Genomic DNA, 14,194 nt, shown 5'->3' on the forward strand with positions numbered 1-14,194 from the left:
GAAGAAGAAGATGGGGTTGCAGCTGCTGCGAGCATGTTGCTCATGACCAGGATAACAACTTGGAGGATCCCAAAAGACCCTTGCAAAATTAATTCCATGACTTGTGTAATTTATTCCTGACATGCAATGACATCTCGAATGCTGTGTTAAAATGTGGGTTTCTCTCCAAACAGCTGCACATTACTCAGAATTGATCTGATTAGTCTGTCCTGCAGCTTGGAAAATGCACTCAACGCACGAGTTTTTCCTTTGAAGGAAACCAGCCAATGAACGCTTCAAAATGTGCTCAGAATAGACGAGTTGGTTTAGGTTTCTGAGTGTTTTAGGCCTTTATTTTCTTTCTGACTTGCTTATGTGGTTTGATCTGGTTTTATTTTATCATACAAAGGTCTGTGGGTTGCTTTGATGCAGTTACCCCAGTTCGTAGGGCCAAAAAGACAACAGGCAAATCCCAGATCTCTTCTTTTGTCATTTCATCATGTGACATCATCACTCAGAATTGCACTTAAAGCAAACACCCTGCTAGATCTCCCTCTTTCCCTGTTGTCCAGAGCCCACTTTTCCTAACAGCCTCCTCTGTGAGTCATAATAATGATGCCATTTCCTTTGTGTATTTGTGCAGCTGGCCTGGTTTGGGTTGGGCTCGGCTGGGCTGTAAATCTGAGTTTGCTTTATTGAAAACAGTATTTTATATACACCTCCTTCCACATATCACCTTGAAAGGATGCATGAATGAGTCAATGAATTAAGACATTCCTCAAACATTCCCACGAATATAAATCATTGCGAGGGCTTTGGAATATTCATTTCTGGCAAAAGGAGAAATCAAGCTTTCTTAAGGTGACCTGGTTTATACCTGCAAACATAGTTTTTTTTTAACAGATTAACAGTTGAACAGTTAACTGATTATCTTATTCAACATAGGCAACATTGCTGTCACATCATGTTGTGCAACTTGCTCACTGTAAATAGATCACTGATCACTTCTCCTACAGAGGAGTGATCGGTTTTAAGTTTTTCTGCTTTCTGTGTCTTTCTTTAAGTAGATAAACGTGCTAATTGTTTCTACTTGCACCAGTTTGTGTTGACGTCTAAAGGTAAGTCTGTAATTCTGTAGTAGCACACAGTAATTAATTTAGTTTGCAGAGGACCAACGACGAGGAGCTGTTTGGAGGAGGGGAGGTTCTGGTAGAAAGAGTAGCTCAGAGCAGCTTATTTAAAATGCACAGGAACACGGGTCCACAGTGCTCCTGAAATTTACTCATTACCACTCACAGATTGTGGTCCATCTCTAAACCAAAGAACAAGTGAAGTCTTACTTAGGACCACTATACAATACCACAATAGCTCCTACTGCTACCTACAACATAACCTTCTACCACAAGTACTGTTTGAAATGCCGTGCTGTGGAACAGACTAGAGAAAACCTTCATTTTGTAACATTTTGCAAGGAAAATGGGGATCAATTTACGAAAAATGTGCAAATATACAAGAAAATGTCTAATGAGCTTTGACTGAGCTTAAAAGTCAATATTTAAGTCGTCTTCAGGAATAGTTCTCCAGGTTTCTTGAAGGACATTCAAAGCTCTTCTTTGGATGTTTCTGCCTTTTGTTCTGTTCTCTGTCAACATGATCCCACACTGCTTCAATAATGTTGAGGTCCAGGATCTGGGGAGGCCGATCCATGACTGATAGTGCTCCACTGTGTGTTTTTCTATCCAGGTATGATTTTACATTATCTCTCTTTTCCCCTTCCTTAAGAAGACTTCTTGATGGCCACCTATCAGCTGAGACTATTTCTGATGAGGCTTCAGTGAACAGTAGATGGATTACCTGAAGAGCCAGATGAATATCTCAAACTCTGTGTCAAGCCTTTGCTGGATTTAGACCTGCCACTTTTTTGTCCTCCATTTCCTTAAATTTTTAAGGACACACTCCAGAGAGTGAAGTAGAATAGAATAGAATAGCCCTTTATTGTCATTGAACATGTACAATGACATATAAATAGTAAGACAGCAGGATTAAATAGCAAACAGGAAATGTATACAATCAAGAGACATATATACAAAAATAAGAAAAAGCCACAACCTAGAGAACAAAATAGTAGCAAAGTGCTTGGAAGTAGTGCAAAGAAAAGACTTGAGTCTGAGTACAGAGTTCGTTTTTGAGTGGCCTGAGTGATGAAGGGTTACTCACGCCATGACTCGGGGGTGTGGGGGGATGTTGTTTGCTAACAGTCTGAATGTCCCAGGGTAGGAACCTGTTTGTGAGTCTAGAGGTGTCGGACCTGATTGACGCGAGGGTTGCAGGTCAAACGGGTGGTGGGCAGGGTGCAAGGGGTCACCTGTGATGGCCCTGGTTGTCCTGAGACGGGGGGATCTGGTGATGGCCTCCAGGGGTGGCAGAGGACAGCCAATGACTTTTTGGGTGGTGTTAATTAACCTCTGTTTAGCCTTCCTGTTCTTAGTAGTGGCCCCTAAGTACCAAAAACTCAGGCAGTAGGAGAGCACGCTCTCCATTGAGGTGTGTGAGAAGGCCAGCAGCAGCTTCTTCTCCAGGTTATTCTTCCTTGGGATATGGAGGAAGTGCAGTAACTGCTGGGCCCTCTTTACCAGGGCGTTGGTGTTGTTGGTCCAGGTGTGATCAGCGGAGACGTGGGTGCCCAGAAACCTGAAGGTGGAGGCAGATTCTACCCGTTATCCTTTTACAATGGCAGGGGAGTGACCTGTATGTGCCTTCTGAGCCATTATGAGCTCTTTTGTTTTAATGAAGTTCAGCTTCATGTTGTTGTCCAAGCACCAACCTCAATCAGCAAGTCGGACAGATTGAGGCTGGTTAGTGAAGAAATCTTTAATCCAGGAGCAGGTGGCAGGGGGGATCTGAAGGTGGTCAGTTTGGTAGTACAAAGACTGGACTTAAAATCAGCAAAAGAAAAAAAGCCAGTGTTCAAAGAAAGACTTTAAACAAACTTCAGTAAGCCTGAGGAACTACTGATGGAAAAGAAAGAAAGTTTGGCTTCTTGGCAGAAAAATATAAAAACAAGTAGTGGCTCAAGACTTTTGCACATTATTATAGCTCACTGCTTTTTCCCATTGCTAATTTTAATCACTTCAACTACAACTAGACCTACTACATCTTCAAAGGACTGTAGGTATGATGAGGCTCACTGATGAAAGCTGCACTAAGTCATGTAATCCTTTGCTTCATCATCTTTGAGCTCATTTTACTGTTGCTTTCCAAAGCTCCCTGGCCTTTTTTCCCCTCCTCCGTGTGCTGCAGTCAATTTGGCTCAAAGCTTTTTTCAAAAGTGTGTTTCTCAGCGTTTTCGCTCCCATATCTCCCTAAATCTTAATGGCTTTTGTCACACTGTGACACTCTCGCTATAAGTTCCAAAGAGGAATCCTGGCTGACCTTGGCTGGCCAGCAGCACACACAGTATATTAGAACAGATAACTTCAAACAAATAATATGCTACATGGATGGTGATTATTTCATGTAAAAAATTAATTATGAACCACTGCAACATCAATCTCTCGAACAACCTTGTTTCTTCCATTTGTTTGTTCTGCTCAACAGCAGCAGCTCAGATTGATACAGAGGCAGACTAAACATTTTATCCATATATACTGATTAATGGAGAATTGGTTGAACGGACAGATTCAAAAGTACTGTGCCAGGTGAAAACATGATATAGGAAAAAAAAATTAAAGTATTGCTTGGTAGTGGTATAACGAGTATCTCCTCAACACTGTTTGCACTGACTTTAAGTGTAATATGAAATGTTACTGTAAAACTGTTAACTAGCTACTGTTACTACAATTGCTAGCCACTGTAAATAATTGTCTTGATTTACAGAAGCACTAAAAAGTTTCTTGAATTGCTACCAAAAAGGCTTCAAAAGCAAGTCACTCGCCATAGACTGCTGTGTTAACATGTCTAGCTCTACAGCAGAAATAAATATGTTTATGCTACAGCATGCTACAAAACCAGTTTCTGTCTCTATAACTTAAAGGCTATTTTATTAAAACTGTAATGTAATTTTTAATATAAAAACCTACTCATTTTAACTTTATTAAGACTGAACTTACACTATACAACATAAGGGGTGAAGCTTTGAGAGATGAGTAGGTATATAGGTTTTTTTTGTATGTTACTTAGTAACAACCCATTGACTATGTTATGTCCGACTATGGGCTATGCATGCTGAAAACGAAAACCAGAAAGTTTCTAGGACCAAATATTACATCCACTACCTATAGATAATACCAATTCATATGACAAAATCTGTTTATAGCAGGTTTAGCAGATTTCAGTGTGTATGAAATTCACCCCTAGGGTTACTATATATTCTTAATTTTATCATCTTCAAAACCAAGGGCGTAGATTTGGCATGGACGGAAGGGACATGTCCCCACCAATATCCAGCGATTATTGAATTGTCCCCACCAATAATTTGATCTCTTCGAGTAAAGAAAAACAAACCCGATAGTAAGAAAAAAAACGATCTGTCAGCGTCTCATTCAGCGAGCGGAGCAGAAAGAGTTAAATTACGTTCTCTACTGGAGTCCTACGTCATGTGACAAATATGGCCAATGTGATTGGCTGAGCCTTTCAGGGAGCTCTGTTTAGTTTCAGCAGCGGCAAACCTGCGCTGCGAGGAGGAGAGGAGGATGGCAGCGCAAAGGAAGAACCTGGATATGAGAAATTGTTTTTCAAAGAAACCTGTAAGTCACTTAAAGTCAAGTTCACTCATATAATGTGTCCGTCACAATAACGTTACAGGTTATGCTAGGCCATACATGCCAACACTCACGATTTTTCCGGGGAATCCCGAAATTCAGTGCCCCTCCCGAAAATCTCCCGGAGCGACCATTCTCCCCAATTTCTCCCGATTTTCCACCCGGACAACAAAACTGAAAACCATATCCCATACTGGCCCAGCCAATTCCAGTTTCCAACAATGGCTACTATTACTGCAGCTACTTAGTTTTAATATTGCTCTTATTTCTCTTTCTGGGTCGCAAAATAAACTTTTAACACATTTTCAGGCGAGAATGTAGCTGTGTAAACGTCAAATAACTTAAACATGTTATTGTTTGGCCTTTTTCAGTGCTTCAGTTGTGTTTTATTTGTTGGTGAGTAAATCGGTTTGGCTGAGATTAAAGTTATTAGATTAAATAAAACTTTATTAATCCCTCGGGAGGATTCCTCCGGGGTTCTCACACAGCTGAATAAACTGCTGTGTGAAAACAGCAGTTTATTCGACCATCTACGCCAGCGTCCGGTTATGTTTTAGACAGCCAGGAGCAGACAGCAGGTGACGTAATTCTGAAGGCTAGACCGTCCAATTTCACAGTCGCTCATTTCCGGTCTACCCGGCTTTCGGAGGACCCGGCCCACTTAGACCACAAAGGCCGGGTCCTCAGGTGGACGCAGCCTCTGAATTTGGACACCCCCAGCCTGTTTCCGGCTGGACAATGATAACGGTGACATTTAACGTATTTTATCTGATAAATAAACACTGTAAGATTCAAGTTTTTTGTATATATATGTACATGTATCTCTCCCCCCCCAGCCCCTTTGAATGTCTCCCTAATTCTGAGGTCTCAAGGTTGACAAGTAGGTGCTAGGCTTGGTCCACATCAGTCTAAAATTGTATGTAACCATGAATAATGTGATTCCATGTCCACCAGGAGAGACTGGACAGTATAGATGTGAAACAAATATACCAGCAGTTCATTTCAGCTAACGAGAGGAGCAGGCATGTGTTTGTTGTGTGGGCATGTAGTCCATGTTTGTTGCTGTAACAGCAGTTTATGTTTAGAATAAAACATCCCAGCTCACTGATCTGATCGGGGCAATAGTGCCTAAAATGTTGCATAATGTTGCTGAGAGATCTTTTACTTTGTGGTAATCTTAGACGAGTAGTTTTATGGACAAAACCGACCAGATCATTCAGTGTTCCCTTAGTGCTAATGTGTCAGAGATGTTGGTGTACTATAACTGAAGTAATGTTGTTAAGTCCTTAAAGTCATATTCTTTTATTGTCATGAATGTATTTGAAGCTATTTTTACTTTTGTATGATACCTGATTTATATGGAATATGGCTGAAGTAAACTAAAGCCTAAAATACTTAGTCAGTCATTTGTTTAATAGTAATTTAACATTATATAATTCACATATAAAACTATGAATTGTAATTTTAAACGGTTTAAAAGCATGTAGAATAGCATATGTAGGCAAGTATATTTCTCCTTTTTTTTTTATCAAGAAGCAAAAACAAAATGGAAAAAATAAGAAACGGGACAGGGGTCGATGGTTGAATCATCCGTCCCCACCAATGCCACAACCAAATCTACACCCTTGTTCAAAACAAAAACATCACAGTGGGCCAGATGTTAACAGCTGTGTGGAGTTTGCATGTTCTCCCCGTGTTTGTGGGGGTTCTCCCTGCGTACTCCGGCTTCCTCCCGCAGTCCAAACACATGCAGTTAGTGGGGATAGGTTAACTGGTCAATCTAAGGCTACGTCCACACTAATCGTTTTCTCTCAGTTTTGGCCTCTGAGACGGCGTTTTCCTCAAGGAAAAACGCAGCGTTTTAAAAACGCTCTTGAAAATGCATACATTTCAAAACGGAGCTGCCCCGTCACACTGTGGACACTCAAAAAAAAAGACTTTCTAAAACGATGACGCATTTTAGTCATGTGATGCAGTCATGTGACCAATTAAACAAAGATAGCGGAGTGCATTATACAGCTGTTGTTTTGATTGCTCTCAATTTTGACAGCCCTAAAAAAGATTGATATCAGTTTGTACATGCTCCAGATAGCTTTTCTTCAAATTATTTAATCCTCATTCGCTTTTGCGCATGCGCAGGACTGGAACGTAAGCGTTTTCGGCCGTTTCAATGTGGACGCGCAACTCTATGAAAACGACTGAAAACGCTAGTGTGGACGCGGAGCGTTTTCAGACGAAAACGCCGTTTTCAAATCTATCCGGGCTAGTGTGGACGTAGCCTAAATTGCCCATGGTGTGAATGTGAGTGTGAATGGTTGTCTGTCTCTATGTGTTAGCCCTGAGACAGACTGGTGACCTGTCCAGGGTGAACCCCGCCTCTCGCCCTATGACAGCTGGGCTCCAGGAAGCGAATGGATGGATGGATGGATCTGAAAGACATTCAGATTAAACATGAGAGCAAACACCTGCTTAAGACTGGCATTTTTTGCAGCGTGGGCCTCGCTGAGTTTATAAATAGCCTTTAAAGCTCCACAGTCTCGATGTTAAAGATGACCTGGCAGAAAGCCGGCGGCTAAACCAATCAGACGCAACCAGCTGTGTCACAGTCAGGTGCCATGGTTACCTGGCTGCCACAGCAACTGGGGTCAACATGTCCTGTCAAACAATGATAGATGGGCTGGGGGAGAAAAAACATACAACCACAAGTTTACACACACACACACACACGTATAAACATGAATGCACAGCCTGGCGCACGGGCCCACTGCGAATATCGAGACAACAGAAGTGCAAATGGCACTTGGATTCCTGCCATGTAGCATCTGGGATTCAACTTTTTAAAAAAAAAAAAAGAAGAAGAAGAAAGAGGGGAAGGGCCTCAGCAGCTGAAATGGCTAGTAATGAGCAAAGAGATCATGCGTTTACAAATGAAACGACTCTCTGAGTTTCTTTTTTTTTCTTTTTTTCTTTTCTAGGAATGAAAAATATATCTCAAGCTCACACTTAGGCATGTAATCAAAAAGCTGCTTCAGTAATGAATGCCATCAGTTTCTTAATCTTCCATGACAGACTGTATCATATGGTATGAAACAACTTGCTTCCTGTGAAGCTAAAGTTTTGCCAAGAAATTAACGTTCAGGATGTTGGTAATCTCTGCTGAAACCTGACAGCACCAGCATATAAAAATATTAAGGTTTACCAGAGCATTTACATTGTCTACATCCTTTTACAAAACACGAGGTGATCCGACCTCAAGTTGATTCAAGTTGAAAATCTTGAATCATGCTTTTTCATGAATACAACATGAACCCAAGCAAAACGACTTCTTTTCAGCATTATGGAAAGCTGATGTTACTTTCAGTGGTATTGTGATGACCCTAAAAAAATGCATTTTGACATTTTTAGCACACACAGCTGAGGACAGCAATGTAAAAGAGAAAGAAAGCTGTCCTCTGTGTCGTGCTAGAAGGAGACTCCCACGACAGGCTTGAGAGAGAAAATGGAAAAGGAAGTTATGTGGAGAGACAGAGAAACCGAGACAGAAAAAGAGAGGCTCAAGGTAAGGGAAATGGATGGATCTGGAGAAAAAATAGAGGGAATAATGGGACAGAGTGGACAGGCTGAAAGAGGAGAGGAGGCGTTTCTCTGAGTATGTGTGTCCTGGCATATAGACAGGAGGCCCAGTAAATCAAGGCTGTGTGCTCTTCTCCCCCAGTTGCACTTAGCTAATGAAAAGCATCACTACGCTACCTCGACCGCAACCCCACTTAGAGCAAAGATGTGGGAGGAGGAGAGGGGGGGGCAACTTTCTCAAAGGCATCGTTCTGTCCTTCTGATCAGAAATTATACATGAACACGAACTAGTCCTGGAAAACACGCATAAAAGTCATTTATATCAATCCATATATATGCACATGCTGGACTGTTGGTGATAGACACATTTGTATCGTTTGTATCTTGGATGACTGCTTCGAGTATTTCGAGAAATCATCTTGCTTTTATATTCGCAGTGATTCACATGGATACCCACACGTGGCAGGACTTGAAGAGTATATTAAAGTATTGTGAGGAACCACCTTTAGCAGCAATAACCTGAAGTTATTGTTTTCTGTATGACATTATCAGTCTCTCAGATCATTGTGGAGGAAATTTAGCCCACTCTTCTATGCACCGTTACTTCAGTTTATTGAGGTTTGAATTCATTTATGCAGAGCTCACTTAATGTCCAGCATTTCAGTCAGGTTGAGTTCTGGACTTTGACTAGAACATTGCAGCACCTTGACTGTTTTCATTTTCAGCCATTCTGTGGCCGATTTGCTGAAGTGATCGTCTTGTCGCATGAACCAGTGTGCCCAGGCTTAAGTTGGTATATAAAGGAGGTCATAGTTGACGCAGTGACTGTAGACCAAATCATCACCCCTCCACCACCGTGCTGATGGTCGGTATGCGGTGTTTGTGTTCATATGCTTTGTTTGGTCTTGTCTGTCCAAAGGACATTGTTCTAGAGGTTTTGTGGTTTGTTTAGATGCAGCTTTGCAAACCTAAGTCATTCTAAAAAATACCTTTTAGAGAGAAATAGAGGAAATCCTTCCAAATAAGCCATAGTTTTTGTTGTTTTTCTAATTTTGAGAATTAGAGATATAACATGTTGATTGCACCTTGAATGTGTTCTGGGAAGATGTGCAGATTAGAAGATTTACTGAATGTTTTTCACTTTCTTATTGCAGAATGTGGACTGCAGATTATTTGAAAATAGTCTTATGACTCTCTATAATAAGATAATTGCTGATGTCTTTCCTTTGCGTTGTGTCATTGCTCCAGACCTGCGAGCTGCAAGAAATTCTGATTTTATCAGGATATTTATCTCACTTGCTGATGATCAGGAAACAAGCACATTTGATTAGCAGCAGATGACTACTTCTGATTCTCTTAATTCCTATGGAGGCAGTATAGGTGTACATAGTTTTTTACAGCACTGTTTTGAGTTATGTGAAAACTTTTTTTTTTTTTGCTTGACTGCATCTGCCCAGAAAAAAAAGAAAAACTTCTATGAACTAAGCCAAATACAAAGCTAAAAGAAAGTAATTGGCAGAAAGACAAACCAACTGACTGCTAATATTGCTTTGTATCGTTTGCAAAACATATAAATCCTTTGCTAACAGTTAACAGCCATTAGCTACATAAATCTGTGGCTGCTTAGCAATTTGAGGTGTTGGCACCATTTAGAGCCTTCTGAACAGTTTGGATCCCTGGATCAACAGGCTACTTTAGCATTAGTTCATGACTTAACATTCCAGCCTTTTCTCACTTCTTCCTACTAAAAATGAAGTTTGGCCAAAATGCCAAACTCAAAGCTTCAAAAAGGTAGACCATGCATCAAATTGGTAATGTCACAGTGGCTTTGTCCATATTTTGTATGGGCCATACTGACACTACAGTTTTTTAAATAACCAAAACTTAATTAAAGGTTAGTTAATTTGAATACTATATTAAGTTAAAATGTTAAGGCTGTTTATGTCAAAAAACTATATTTTAGCCTTGATACATTTAGCTATCTTGTAGCTACAAAATCTGTTAAGAAGCATAGAAATAATTTTCCTTCGTTATATAATATTAATGTAAAAGTCTAAGAAAAACAATGCTGTGAATATGCTACATTTACATTATCAAGAGGCTACATTTTAAAACCTAATAAAATGGAAGCTCTCATATTACATTTACTAAAAAATTACTAACGTGTGCTGAAACACAACTGGGGCAAAGGTAATATTTTTGTAGGGTACGTAGCTTAAATCTTACTATTTCTTTCTTACATCAAGATATATTGAACCTGTTTTTCTGGCTATTTTATTTATTATGATATAAGAAAATGAAACATATAGCCATCTAAAGCCCATCTATGGTCACCAGTTCTGTCTGAATAAAGTATGTCACCAAACTCAAGAAGCCCTTTACAGAGAGCCTACACATATTTATACCAATATTTGTCAAGAGAAGAAAGCCTCAGTGTAAGGGTACGTGTTTGTAGTCCACACATCCTGTTTATGCAAGGTGCCTTCTGAGCTGCTACATCTGGCAGCTCAGAAGGCACCCTTTTCCCATAAATCCCGGATGTTCAAATCTGGAATCTCTCTCTCACACACACATATATAGGAACATAAATGTCCCCACATCCAGCTTCATTCCCATATTCATGCAGACCTCCACATATGGTTCCACTTATAGCACAGTCAGAGGAAAGTCTTTCTGCATGAATTGAAAGAATGGTTGGAGGAAGGAACAAAGATGTGCAGTATTATCCTGGATAATGATGTAATTTGACACAAATCCTGGAGCTAATTAATTTTTCAGCGAGTGTCCCCCTATGTGCAATAAACATCTCCAAGAGACAATAGTGAAATAAATACAATCATTTAGAAATTAAAGTTAGTAGCTGGAGACATTTTTACCCGAAGGTTAGAGGTTTTCTGCATCATATTTAACAAAATGTGCAGAATGCTAATCAGCAATGCCATGTGAGACAGAAATGAGACATGATTTTCCGAATGAGTGACTACCTGGCTGATAGATGAGTTGGACAGATGGAGCAAATGAGTCATTATGTAAAAAAAAAAAACAACAACTGTGGGGGGGGGTGTTACCAACCAGTCAATGATTCAATGAAACGAGCATGAGGAACAGGCCCACAGAAATAGAAAAGCCAGCACCCCCCACAAGATGAAAAAGCAGAGCCACACCTGCTTTCAATTTCAACCAAATTGAAATTCGGTCAGGAACAATGGGCGCCTTTGTGAGACATAGAGCGGGAGCAAACAAGAGGGGGAAACATAAAAAGAAACTACAGAACCAGGATGACATTTGTAATCTTTGTATATAAGAGTCTCTGACAGCATTTACATGCTTTGAGCAATTACTTATTGTAGAAAAAAAGTTTTCCTAAACACATGAAAGCTATGGCGGTGCAATGGATTGTTCAATAACTCTTTACTGAAGCTGATGTCTTTACCAGAATCTGTGTGAAGAGCACGAAACACTTCTATGCACTATTTGGGATCATTTTCACAGAATTCAGAGTCTTACGTTTGTTTATCGGATGCTTTGATACTTTAAATATACTTGTACTTTGCTGCATGTAACATGTGACTTAAGTACTTAAGTACACTACGCACTACTTGAGTTTTTGCATGTAAAATACAGTCAGGTGTTGTTGTGTGTAGAACGGGTAGTACTTGCGGCTTTCTAACATAAAACTGTGTATTTTAACCCAACCTAAGATCTTTATGTAATGTTAACTAATCAGTTTTTTCCAGTCATACAGACGCAAACCACTTGCACTTTTGCGGTCTTCATTTCAGACATTTTTCTACATTGCTGTTTTTGAGACTGTGTGAACAAACCGCTGACTCTACATTTTATCTCAAAGACTAGTTGTTCACTGTTTTTTGTTTAAAGAACCCTGCAGCAATTTATCATAGCAGTTTCATAAAAGTTACATTCTCCTAAGAGGTAGAAGAAAAAGTGGTCACCATCATCAGAGTACCAGCTGAGATATTGTGAGTTTTAGGCCATAGTATGAGTCAAATTCCTATTTCCTAAGACTCAGCTAAACAGCACCTTTTGTGTAATTATTAGTGTAATTCTTCATAGCTTAGATTTGACAAGGGGATGGAAACACTCCTTAGAGATTTTGCTCCATATTCACATGACAGCATCATGCAGTTGTTGTAGATTTCGCAGTTGTACATCCATGATGTGAATCTCCTGTTCCTCCACGTCCCAAAGGTGTTCTGTTGGACTGAGATCTGGTGATTGTGGAGGGCATTTGAGAACAGTGAACACATCTTCAAGTTCAAGTAACCAGTTTGAGATGATTTGAGTTTTGAGACATGGTGTGTTATTCTGTTGGAAGCACCCATCAGAAGATGGTACACTGTATTATCCTGGCCATAAAGGTCATAAACAATGCTCAGTTGGAACTAAGGAGCCCAAAATGTGCCAAGGAAATATCTCTCACACCATTACACCACCAGGCTGAGCCGCTGACACAAGCCAGGATGGAAACATGATTTCATGTTGTTTGTTCTGAATTCAGACCCTACTATCTGATGTCTGATATCAATCAGAAATCGAACCTCCTCAAACCAGGCAAGATTTTTCCAATTTCCTATTGTCCAACTTTGGCGAGCCATGAATCCTATTTCTGTCAGCGTCAGACTTTGTTCACATTTAAACTCTGCATCACCTCACTGTAAACTCTGCTCCTGCTGCCAGCCTCCACTCTCAAACTCTCTCTGAAACTGCGATCTCAGACGCACAGATGGCATATCAAACAGCTGAAATTAGCACTTTGGCTATCATCAGTCCTCAAGAAGCTTTGCTCTGCTTCTTTCACCAGCTTTAGGCAGCACAAAACTAAGGTTTCCCAAAATGATCCTTGTCAGTTTGATGCGATGTTGTGCCGTGCCCCAACATTTATGAACATTTCCTTTTATAGTAAATAACAGAAGGGAGCGTGAAATGCCTTATCAGAATAGTCATTATTCTGGTTATAACCCCCAAGGGGCCTTCTTCACTGTGATTATGGCTACATTAGTGATTAGTGATCATAATCAGAGACTGTTACAATCTACAGACATAGTTTACTCAAACAACACTTTAAGAACAAAACCAGACCAAATATATCCTTTCCTGTCTACCTCTATACACTGTGGGCATATGAATCAATGTAAAAGAACACACAAAAGACAGGAGTTCGAGATATTTTATTTATACTGCGGAAGCCGACAACCCCAGCGGACTCACTGACACTGTGGGCCAGTTGCCAGATTGTAGTAGATCCCAACATCAAGCATCAGCAAGTTGAGGAACACTTGTGTGTGTGTGGGTATGTGTCTCCGTTCTCGTCACTGCTTATGTGTGTGCAGCCTAGAAACATGTATATCTGTGCGTGAACCTGTGGGCGCATACTGTTTCCACGAGCTCGCGATACAATCAATACAAGGTGCAGACTGAGAGACACAAAGATCATTGGGCTGTGATCATGAAGTCTCAGCTGCTTATAATCATTAGTCAGCTGCTAATGAACTTAGAATCCATGTTTGCTAATGAGCTCTCCTCTCTTTGAGTCCATCTCTGGGGATTAAAAAGCAAACAAACACGTAATCACAGCGAGTACAGGACAAGAACACAACAAGGATGCAGCTTTGAAATGTAAATGTGGAAATGCGCATTACAACTTTGTGCATGTTGTTGAAGATGCTCTCTTTCATATACCTTCAATTTGCAGCTTTCTGCTACTTCTAGCACTTCAAGTTTTATAGATGCTATTAATGTCTGATTAATTTATTAGTCAACTAGCAGTAGCTTTAGCAGTTTAAGCTATTGACTGTTGCAGTTATATAAAAAAAATACATATATTATTTTCATCTCAGCAAATGTGAGTGTTTGCTGATTTT

At 40.2% G+C, this 14,194-nt stretch overlaps 1 protein-coding gene across 6 annotated transcripts in view; it reads right to left on the reverse strand.

Annotated features, from left to right (window-relative positions):
- Window positions 1-14,194, reverse strand: part of tns1a (tensin 1a) — a 120,449-nt gene that overhangs the window by 91,727 nt on the left and 14,528 nt on the right. The window lies entirely within an intron of this gene.

Source organism: Neolamprologus brichardi, chromosome 23, assembly GCF_056152115.1.
Source record: "Neolamprologus brichardi isolate AB-2024 chromosome 23, ASM5615211v1, whole genome shotgun sequence".
NCBI lineage: Eukaryota > Metazoa > Chordata > Actinopteri > Cichliformes > Cichlidae > Neolamprologus > Neolamprologus brichardi.